This window comes from Microchirus variegatus (genome assembly GCF_963457635.1).
Source record: "Microchirus variegatus genome assembly, chromosome: 5".
NCBI classification, from domain to species: Eukaryota; Metazoa; Chordata; class Actinopteri; order Pleuronectiformes; family Soleidae; genus Microchirus; species Microchirus variegatus.
The window spans coordinates 36,322,065-36,333,885 of record NC_139806.1 but is presented as its reverse complement, the minus strand read 5'-3'; positions in this window follow the sequence as shown (position 1 = coordinate 36,333,885).

The window sequence follows — 11,821 nt, the reverse complement described above, 5'->3', positions numbered from 1 at the left end:
TTACGCAGAAGTGTAAATTGGGCTTAACCCGCGGCGCCAACGTACTGCACTCAGGGAGGAGTTGAGTCACGTAGCAGGGCACTGGGCTCCTGCTAAGCACTGAACGATTCGGTGAACGAATCTTTTGAACGAATCATTTTAATAACGGATTCTAGTGATTCAGTACACTCAAATGAACTGCTGATCCCATCACTAATGTACAAAAAGTGTTCTGTACCTTAGTCCTGTGAATGAGCTGCCTTACAACAGCATATATGAACAAACGTAACATAAGAATGTATCTCTGTTTTTTGAGAGAATATGATGCAATATATAAGTATATGCAGACGGATACAGATCAGTTCAGTAATCATTGGTTTTTCCTCCCGCTCACATCTTTTCTTGATGGTGGCTGTAGGGTGACACGCTCTCCTCCTTCTCTCCCCTAGGCATGGAGGATGGAAGTCTTCTCCTCCCTCTCCCCCCCCCCCACAAATGAAAGAGTAGTGTGGTCGAGAACTAGGAGAGTGAAAACCCTTTTGTTTAGTCTGAGCTCCATCACAGGCTCTGTCAAAGCCCAACAGACGAGCAGACAGAGCCGTGACAGGCCCACTAATCTGACAGCTCCTTCACATCACAAAGCAAAGAGCAGCCATCACATCAAAGTGGCGAGAGAGAGGCACCGGCAGAGAGAGATTGACGCCACTTCTTTGCTCTGCCATTTTCGCTTGTATCTTCATAGCACCTCTGACATGCTGCGCACCAGGAACCTTCAGAGGGAGAATCCAGGTGGTAAAAGGTAGAAGCCCGACTTTAGGGACTCCCCTCTGGCTGAGTGGTGAGTGAGGGTAACCTTCCTGGAAGATGAGTGTGTGATACACTGAGAGTACATGACAGGCTGTTTAAATGAATTGGTATTAATGTGTTTGTGTCACTGACAGGAGGCTATTTTGAGGAAAAAAGTGGGGGGGTCATGTGGAAGATGACGTTTCTGTGCAACCTTTGTCCTGCATTATGGAAGGAAATTGATACTTTGACAAATTACAGGTGAAATAATTCTCATCAAGTTGTGTGTAACTGTCTGGACACACTTTTATTTATCCATGGAAACTTTTCTGAGGGAAAAGCTTTGCTTTTATGGATCACCCACTATGGCACTGCTTGGGTTTAGCACCTTGCTTAGGGTCAATTTAATGTTCTCTTCTTAGATGTTTATTTCCACAGTTGTTGTGTAATTTATAGGATTTCTTTCTTTCTACACAATCTAAAACACCTCAAGTACTAAAGTAAAGGAAGTTGCTCTCCATTGGATCTTGCAAGTTTACTTTGCAAGTGACCTAGTTGAAAAAAAAAAAACTTTCTTAAGATTTTTTTGCATCTTGTATCGGCTGGTGATTCTGACAGAATATATTCTCCCTACTCACTATTTTGGCTCATTGTCTGTTCACTATACTGTACTTTTTTTCCACAGAACATTTGAAAGTAATAAACAAACCTTTATATATTGATGCTGCTTATTTCCTCTACAACATCTGATCAGTAAAAGCTTGCTTTATTATCTACATCAGTGCAGATAATACTACAAGTCATACCTGTCATTATTTTCCACAGAAAAGTTTTAATTTTCTTGGCATTAGTTATGTGAAGTCCACAGACTATTCCAGCAACAGTTATGCAGAGGTGAGGGTGTTTTAGGAGTATAAGTGCAGCCTGCAACTGCAAGAGGCTTTGTTTTTATGCTACATTTAAGGTTAAGGGTTGATATAAAACTTGATTAGTCCATTCATTCTACCCAACAATTTCTTAATCACTAGTACCTGTAATCAGTTGCTGCTTCTTACAACTTATAATGCATTAACTGTATGTCAGAGAGTGGGGTCACACAGCAGGTACGTGGGTCACACGTGATCCTCCTCATCCAGATGGTTTGCCAGATGTAGAGCTGACAGTCGTCTGACAGTCGTCTGACAGTGTGCACACCCCACCTGCATACGAAAACAAAATCACAGAGAGTGGCATTCATCAAATCAAATCATGATCAAAGTGCAAATTAACTATCTTTTAGTCGTCACTATTTGGATGTGAGCATCACGCTTCCATTGCCCACACTAACATGCACACTCACGCAGAATGGTTTTCCCCTCAATGTTAAGTAAAAGGCTCGATGTAAATGTGAGGTTTGGGACAGAAATGAAGTAATGTTCTTGTAGCACTCTGAAGTGCCCCGAGTCCATCTAATAATGTAGAACAACACTAATTTGAGCGAGCTGCTTCATCTCTGCATGTTAATCAATAAACTCATTACCTGCGGTGCTTAGTAAAGGATTCCCCAATGTCTGCTCACTGATGTAGACAGAAAAAAGAAAGGAGGGAGAGAGAGAGGGAAGGGAGCTGGAGAGGAGGGGGAGAGGGAAGAGAGGTGGAGAGAGAGGTTGATTATAATTACAGATTTTAGCAGCCTGTGCCTTAGCATAACCTGCTCATTACAGCGGGTAAAAGTATGTGTGCGTTTGTGTGTGTGCCCGTGCATGTGTGTGTGTGTGTGGTCCAGGGTTTTACTATTTTTGCGGGGAACTAAATCTCTTTACTCAGTCGGATCTTGAGGACTTTTTTTCTGCAAGTGCCCATAACTGTAATTAATGAAATTATTACAATAAGGATGAGCTTAAGGTTAGGGTTAGGAAAAATACTAGTTATGGTATAATGTTGTAGGTAAGTCTTCACAAAATCAATGCAAAATCAGTGCAATGTGTGTGTGTGTGTGTGTGCACGTGTGTCGGCCTCAGACTTTCAACATAGCCTCGTAGCCACATAGGCCTGTTTTCTGCTTCTGCAGAGAGCCAAGAGCAGCCAACACAAGTGGCCCATTTAGAATATAAACACACAAAAAACCTGTTATTTCAATTGACCTTCGTCACATCAAGCTGTCAATGATCTCAGCTCTGTACTCGTCGACGTTTTCTCCTTCTCTTTCTCCGAGGCAGGCTGCATGGTAATGAACATTTGGTTCAGAATGGCTGGGGAGAGAAGGAGGGAAATTATATACCGGGGCATTTAGCCTAGCAGTGTTCCTGGTGTAGGTGAGACAGCCAGCAGCATTTATGGAAATGGACAGAGCTGAAGGAGGCTCTGTGGCTGCTGCTGTGTTTTCCCCCAAACTCCCAGCAGCGAGGAATGGGAGAGCGCTCTGACAGATTGGCTGTTCCTTTGTTAAATAGATCAGCAAACTTTCAATTTTCACCTGATTTGGGGTTATCTTTTGTCATTAAATGCAGCCAATCTCCTCAATTTGCTAACCCTAAAATAAGACGTTGGCGCAGGTGCAGTGACGACATCATTCGAGAAGTTTGAATCTTCCGTCACGTTTGTTGATCTGAAAGTGCGCGCTCGCATTATGTGCTTGCATTTGCCACAGATTGTCAGTGGTTGTTGATCATTATATTTGGCAGTGTTTGTGCCGTGGCGTATGTAGCAGGCGTCCCTGGCCTGCATCTGGCTTGTGATTATGAGATGAGAGGTGTTTATGATTGACTGAGCCGTTCACTGTCACTGTACACATCCATTAGCATAACTCTCCAAACTGTCACTGTTTATCCACAAATTGTGAAGGCACATGTAGAAGCTTGAAAACCAATAATTATGAATAAAAAAAAACCTCCTCATCTTGCATTCTATCAGAACTCGTGTCATTTACACCGCAGCTAACTCGAGCTCCAGTGTCCAGCTTCATTTTGCGATGGCGTGCGTGACACTGAGTCAGTTGGACGTGAGCCTTCACGCTAAATGTTTTCCTGAGGACATGTACTGTCATTGAAGTGCTGCTGACAGAGACAGTCTCCTGCAAGATGAGGTGATGAGGATACGTAACGTCACAATCACTTTTACCTGTATTAATCAATGTTTTGTAAAGCTTGCATAAGAGAGCAGTGTTCATTTAAAGGCCTTTGCTTTTTGTTTACCACTGTCAGAGAGTGAATAAAAGGCAAGGTAAACGGTTGTAATGGAAGCTATATCTGCATACTGACTCACTTTGAGGTTTTAATGGTGTTTGGTGGTCTCATTCCAAATCCATTAATATTCTGTTTAATATGGCTAAATGCTATTAACTGTTTTTAGCAGTGGGAGACAGTCTCTGAGCTGTCTGTGTTTATGCTGCCAGCACATCCACAACATCAGGTCAATGGATAGGGATGCAATAAATGACTGTGACAGCCAGTTTACAGTCAACGTAGACGCTTCTACTTCTCCATAAACCTCCATTACATCTGCAGGCAGCAGCGTTCACATTCACTCAGCTGGAAAGTTCTGTTCAGCTCAGTCTAGTCTGGGGAAATATTGTGTGTTTTACTTCACACTTCATTCATCTGCAGCTTTTTTTTTTATATCCAAAAAGGGCTGGCTCATAAAATATGATACATTACTGTGAATTTAACTGCCTTACAGTTAATAAAAGATAGATTAGGATTTAAAGACTGCTTGCACTTCAATGCATCAATAATTCAACGTTATGAAAGTAGCTATTCTTTATTGCTGAGTATCTTTCTACATGACAAATATTGACATTCACTATTGTGTATGTATTTGAGGCTAAACTAATCTTTTCTTTCTTTTTTTTTAACTAATGGATCGGAAAAAATTTCAATCTGCTCTCACAAACCATGCTTCCTGCAGCAGCTTTCTGCAAAGACGTTCTGATAAACCTGCTCAGCACTAAATAATACTCTGCCTGTAAGAATGTCAATATTAAAGTAAATAGTTATCTTTCTTAGTGTTGGTCCTGTGTTTGAACTGTACCTGTGCCTCTCACCCAGTGTCAACAGGAATTATCCCTCCACTGCAAACCTCAAAGAATAAATCATATAGATAATGATGACTTATTTATTTACGCTGTCCTAAGATTTTAAAATTCTGGTTGTCCACTGTTGCTGCATGTGGAAACTAATGTATGGATGAGCTCACTCACCTTACCTTGATAACACTTTCCATCAGAACACTTATGAAAACTTGCTTTTATTGGCACCCAATCCCACTTATGTGTTAATATTACACTTTTCCAGCTGCTAAGATACTTGATGTTAGATGTTACCATTGCTGCAGTTGCATCCTTGCAAACTTAGTACAATTAGGTGAATTATTATTATTATTTTCATGTCTTTCTTGAAAGTTGACATCTACATGTGTTATTGACACAGATCATGACCTGAAGGACATGTTTGGTCAGTATGGATGCCCTCTTCTATTTTTGGCTGCAAAACATTTAGTTATGTCTACAATGAAGTTTAAACACAGCTGTTTATTTTTTATTTTTTTGGTGTGTTTTATGAATGGCTTGGGGCCTGGATTAAATTGTAATAGCCTGGTAGCTGGTGTAATCTAAGCCATATTCTATGTCTATTTTTGTGGAAAAATAACCTTTAAAATGACAGTATAGCATAATGTTGACGAATAACTGTTTTAGTAGAGGAGGTTAACAAATATTTATTTAATTTATTTTAATCATAATATATTAAAATAAAGTCAGGCCAAAACATCTGCAGACTCAGAACATGATCATATTATTAGGAACAATAACGACGTGTTAAAAGTAGTTTTATAACTCCAGATTTTTTGTTTTATGTTTATCTTCAACTCTAAATCACATTTAACAGTAACTTTATGAACCGATAGTGACGATAAGACAAAGCAGCTAGCCTCCCCGGGAATTTAAAAAAAAACACATTTGTTTCAGCTCTAGTTTGTTCAGATGAAAATATGTTATTAGTTTACACCTGACATTGAAATGTGTCGGGATGCACAGTATTATCGGTATGGGCAGATATAGGCGTTGAAAAGTTTTATCGGATATCAGCAAACACGGCGAGATCTGTCGACGTGACTAATGACTACAATAGTAGACTGAAAAAGCTTCTACCTCCTTAACTTCTATGCTAGCGCCCCCTACAGCTATTTTTTTATGCTTATTTATTTTGCACAATAAAGATATTTCATATCCACATCTGCTGCGACATAAGAATTTCACTACAGAAGAGACTTAATGACGTCTGTAGTTGGGCAAAAGGAAAGACATATACACAGTATACGTATATGCACAAACACACACACATACATATATATCACAAACACGCACAGAAAACATATGGTCCACCTCAACAAGTATAAAAGCTTTAGTGATGGGATGGCAAAACTTTTACTCCCACGGTGAGTAATATCCTCTGTCCTTGTCCATGATTTGTTTCAGTTCCAGCCTGAGCCCAGTTCACTGGTTTCTGGGCAGAGGAAGCTGGCACTGTGGGGACATCTGGTCACAAGAGGGGAGCGTCCGTACAGGCGAACTACAGGGACAGCCGTGCCAGAGAAACAGGCCCCCAGATTTGATGCCAGTGTTATGTTAATTTGATTTGTTAATTCAGTGGCCCTGTTTGAGGGAAATCTGTCACCAACACCTGCCACCGTTTCCAAAGGCAAGGACGCAGATCCACTGTGACACCGGCTTCATTAAATAAACAAACCAGGTCCCCCATAACAGCATTTGGTGGAAGGCACCATCAATTCTTATACATTTAGATCACAGGGATTGGAGATGACACTAAGGAGCTACATCCCACTGTTTCACAGACGCACAGAGTGAAGCCTGCATGCGAGTAAATGTGTCTCAGTGTGCTCTGCCTACGACTATATTTGTCTGTCTTTCGCCTTTGTCTGTAGTGTGTTGTTCACAAATTTTCAGCATGAGACGAGTGCAAGAACGCACCAAGTGTATTTTCATTTTGTCTCCCGGCTTCTCCGCCAGAAAAGACGGTGACTGATGTATTTTTCAGACATACTTCCACAATCAAAGAGGCTCTTGTGGCCTTTCTGATGCATCATGTAAATTTTATAAAGCACAGAGCGGGGGAGAGAGACATAGAGAGCAACTGCAGCTCTGAAAAGCCTAATGTCTGTTTGCCTTTAAATCTGACAGGTTGTCTTTGCTGCTGTCTTTCTCACTTCCCCTCCACTTACCCTCTCCTCTGTGGATCAAGGCCGGTCAAGGAGCTTCTCACCACAGGGCCCGATGTCAGACAGAATCTGTGGACGTGCACGGATGTCAGAGCTCAGGAAGACGAGCGAGTGAGGACTTATCGAGGCACAGACCTTGGCTGCAGCCGCACACCGAGCACATGTTAGATTTGCATAATGAAAGACTGTCATACTAATGACGTGTGATTCATTATGTGTTATGTTTGCGTATTTCATCTCAGTCGTGTTCAGGGATGAGGAATTCAGATACTCGTGTGTTCTCCTCAGCTGCAGTCCTGGCAGGTCCTGGGCCTACTGTGTCCTTTTCTAATGATTCGATTGGCTGAATGAGCATATGCTCTACACTGCATCACAACGTTCAATTACTGGTGTTGTAATTGAATTCAGTTTGTGTGTGTGTGTGTGTGTGTGTGTGTTGTCCTCATGGAGATCAAAACCTGGTCCCAATGAGGCAGAACTTAATTTTTGAGAAGCCAGTCAAGTTTAGGGCTCAGATGTGACATGGGGTTAGGTTAGTTAGGCGTTAAGTTTAAGATTAGGGTTAGTGCTTTGCTCAGGCAGTGACTGCAGTGTCCTAAGATGAATAGTTGCTTAATCCTGTGTGTGTGTGTGCTACATAATTATACATAACTGCTCATTTAAAATGCAAAGATATTAATCTAACATTGTGAATAGTAAGTATCTTCAAACTCAAACTATTTAAATTCAAATATTAACACTAACACTACCTGGTTCACTGATATGTTCATTGCACATTAGCAACAATGTAAACGACATTATTCATAAAGTGCTGCTAGGTTAAAACTGCTTTGCAGCTTTAAATAAGTGATAGTGAGAGAGAAAAGGAACGGAAGGATGTTGGATGCATTATGTGGTCATTTTTGGTTTGTAAAAAAAAAAAATATATATATATAAACAAAAGTTTTTTTTATTTTTTTTTTATCAAATCTAATCAAAAACCATGATTTCAGTTATGGGGACATTACCTTTAATAAAAAAGTAAATGGGGTCTAAGAACATCAAATTACACACAAAACATTCAAATTATTGTTGAGTGGAATCCAACAAAAAAAAAAAACAGTTAAACTGAAAATCAACAGTTAATGGCTGCACCACCTCATCTTCTCAGCTGCCACGTTTCCCCGCCTGTCTGGAATGTTTACTGCTAAATATTGATAGACATCTGGAGTTGCTCTGCAACCACCATCAAACTTCAGTGTGCCAGTGAGATATAGGCACAGCCCACATGTGCAGGCAGACATGTATGTACACAAAGGCATCTGTGGGGTGAAGTGTTTGGCATCAATGCAAATAAAAGGCCTTGGCCACAAAATCAAGTCTGTGGAATTGAGAAAATTTGGCCGCCTTCTCCAAGGCAAAAAATAATACACCTCTGTTTGTATTAAACTGTAGTAATTCAGCATTTATTGCATATCACATAATCTTGATACACAAATATTATTTTGAGAACAAGCAATTGATTTTTAGACTCTCCTCGTAGCAAAACAACAGCGTCTCAGGATGCATTGTTTGCGCCTGTCATCTAGAGCAATAAAATAGGTAAAGATATAGGCAAATTCGTGATTAATCACTGAAATGCATCAGCAGGACTGACAGATTTTCAGCAGTTCCGTTTTTACCACAAGGCTCTTCACCGTAGAGATGCTCGCACAGGGTCAGAATGGAAACGTGTTTTGTGCACCACGGAGAGAATGATCCTCCATCTTGTTAGTGGGGAACATGCACTGGGGTTTACCAGGCACTCAAAAGAAGGAGATACAGGAGGAAGGAAAAAAAAGAAAAAGTTCTTTTGTCTTTTTGTAATTATTCATTCCTAGGAGGGATGCTCTCTCTCCTTTGTTTTTGTCAGCTGACACATGTACAGGTGTGATGGTACAGGCTGTATGCGAGTGTGTTTATGTATTTGTGTGGTTTTGTAATTGCATAGACACGCCACACATAAACGCACAAATCTTTCTTTGTCTGCATGCATGTGTGTGGGTTTTCGAGCAGACACAGTGTGTCCATCGGTGTCTGTGCACGTTGGCGACGCAGAGCCACTGAGTCACGCTGAAAGCAGCAGCGTTTCTCCACAGTCCAAATCAAAGAGAGGAAGGAAGCAGAACAATGAACCCAGCAGTTGGAGCCGATGAGCTCTTTAAATCCACCACAGACAACAGCGGCTCGACGACGATCCTGCTCCGTGTGCTCTAATCGCTTCAAATGAAGTCATGAAGGAAACACAGTGCAGCCAGCCTGAGCTCTCCTGTTCTGCAAGGTGCTGCAGCACTTGTTTGTGCAGAATGTCTGGCAATTAAAAATAATTGGGAAGCAGGTTTGCCTGTGAATCTTCCAAGAGTGCCAGTTATGATCTAATGAAGCTTCATTAGGCATGCTGAAAGCTGAGAGTGCCGTATGACAACAGCAATTAGCCAGGATCATAGGCAAAAAAAAAGGGGGAAAAAAATCAGTTAAAGAAAAAAAAAAAGAAATCCTCGGCCAAGATTAGCTTTTCACTTAATGACCAATTCATTAGCTAATTGATTACTTATTAGTTACAGGCAGAGATGACTGTTTGGGGTTCTGGTGCTGGTAATTAACAGCGTTTACACCGTTTGTCAATTGCCTACTTTTCCAGGAAAACAACTTTGGAGAGGAGCATAGCTGGAGGCTTTGGGCCATTTGCTTTTTGCTCCTCTGCTGTGTTATCGCTTTAATATGGAGAGGGGAATCGTCTTTCAGTTTAGGGGTGACCGTGCACTTACTAATTACTCGTTTATTTGGCCATGTTTTATTGCCTTAATTCATTGCTGCTGGGATAGATGGATGTATGGGTGGATGAGGGGATGTGAGGAAGGATAGAAGGGATGAGAGAGGTGGAGTAATTAAAATAATTAACAAACTCTCCAGTTTGTAACAGCTGCATCTGTGTTACACCACATACTGTTTTTATACTCTGGCTCATTTCTTACTTAATTTGTAATGTGAGTAAACTGTGGAGTCAATTGTTGCTACTTTTAGGATTTTGGAAATTGGAGAAAATATTTAGAGAAAATACAAGACGACACGTATAAATGGACGCCAGATTGATTGACAGCTGGTATTGTCCAGGTGAAGCACTATGTCAATTTTTATATCCAGCCTACGCCACGGAAAACTCAGTTGATCAGCAGGTTCTGAAATACACCGGCCCATCCGGCCTGCCATGTTTTAACCATGCCATGTTTAAAGGCACTTAAATAACCTTTATTCACCATTCGTTTGTACCCAGTAAAGTGGCCATAGAGTGTAGTAATGTGTATGAAATGAACTAAGAGGCCATTAGATTAGCTGGTGATGCTGCTGTTGTCTTTCTTTAAGCAGACTTGAGTCAATGCAGACGAGGATGGATGAGCTGTGACAGGTGCTCCCAGCCCACAGCAGCTCAAACTGACAGATTATAATGACTGTCTAGTCTATACTGCCCACTGTATTAACATTAACAACATATACCAAATGTAATATAACAAATATGTATTTATGTATTACTTATAATGGCCAATCTGTAAAACAGGACATTATAATCCAAAATATATTCATGGCTGGCACATGGACAATGTGCACATGTCAATTTGATTGTAAATAATAATAATAATAATCATAACAATAATCATAATAATAATAATAAATTGCATGTCACATTCTCGTCAATCCAATCCTCCCTTGTCCACCTGCATGTGACTGCTTACCATCCGCTAAAATATTCCCATGTCACTGCCAGTGTGTCCAGCAGACGTATTACTATTATAAGCCTAAAATATTACATGCCACTGTTACCTGTGCTCTGTGTCTAAACACCACATCTGAACATTTCAAACTATAGCTTTACTTGCTTTGAGTTCTGCAATAGGTGAGCTCGGGTTTGACTGGAGTCACTGGAGTTTGGGCCTTTGTCTCTGGAGGAGACGAGGGATTCAAAGGAATTGATATGATGAACATGGTTAACAGGAGAGAGAGAGAGAGGCAGTGATGTGTCTCTTTAGCCAACTGACACAGCCCGCGGCACATCAGTCTTACACCCAACTCGCTTTTGACACACAGACACGCCCACATATATACAGCCTATACATGTGGGTGTTTTGTGGTTTTGTCACAAGTGTGTTGAAGTTAATTTACGTGTACAGATTTACTCGTAAACAGATCACAGTGCTTTACGTCATGAGGAGGACAGTGTTGTCTGAAAACACACCATAGACACGGTAAAATGGACGTAGGTTTCCAGTTTGAAATGTGAAGCCCAGGAAGTATAGGGTGGAAGTAGCAGCTAGCCACCAGGGGGCGACTCAAAATAGAACTTCAATTGAGGAGCTAATGGTGTTAATTGCTAGTTTATTTAATTCTTTAACCCTTAGTGCTCACATGGCACAGATCTATGCCACACGTGCGCCCTTGGTAAATTGTCATGGGAATAATACACAACTCCTTATATGGACATCCTGGTGTGTGTGTGTTTATAGGTCACATCTTCAGGCTTTACAAAATGCATTTTTGTTTGTGTTGTTGAGTCAAAGCTATGATTCATTTTATATCACATAGTTTTTCTTTTCTTTTTGTTCATAAAAATTCAGTACGTTTTGCTCAGGTGTTTATATAGTTGGTGAAAATGAAATCATCAGATTGCCCACAGGTTGTGCAGACAAAAAGGATATAAGGCACATTGTATATTGCACATTCTTATCGCCGATGTACAGAGTTACAAATACAGTAATGGAAAAAAAGCAGCCTGAATTCTCTGTGTTCTAAGGGTTAATGGCACATGACGCCAGTTTTATAAATCATGTTC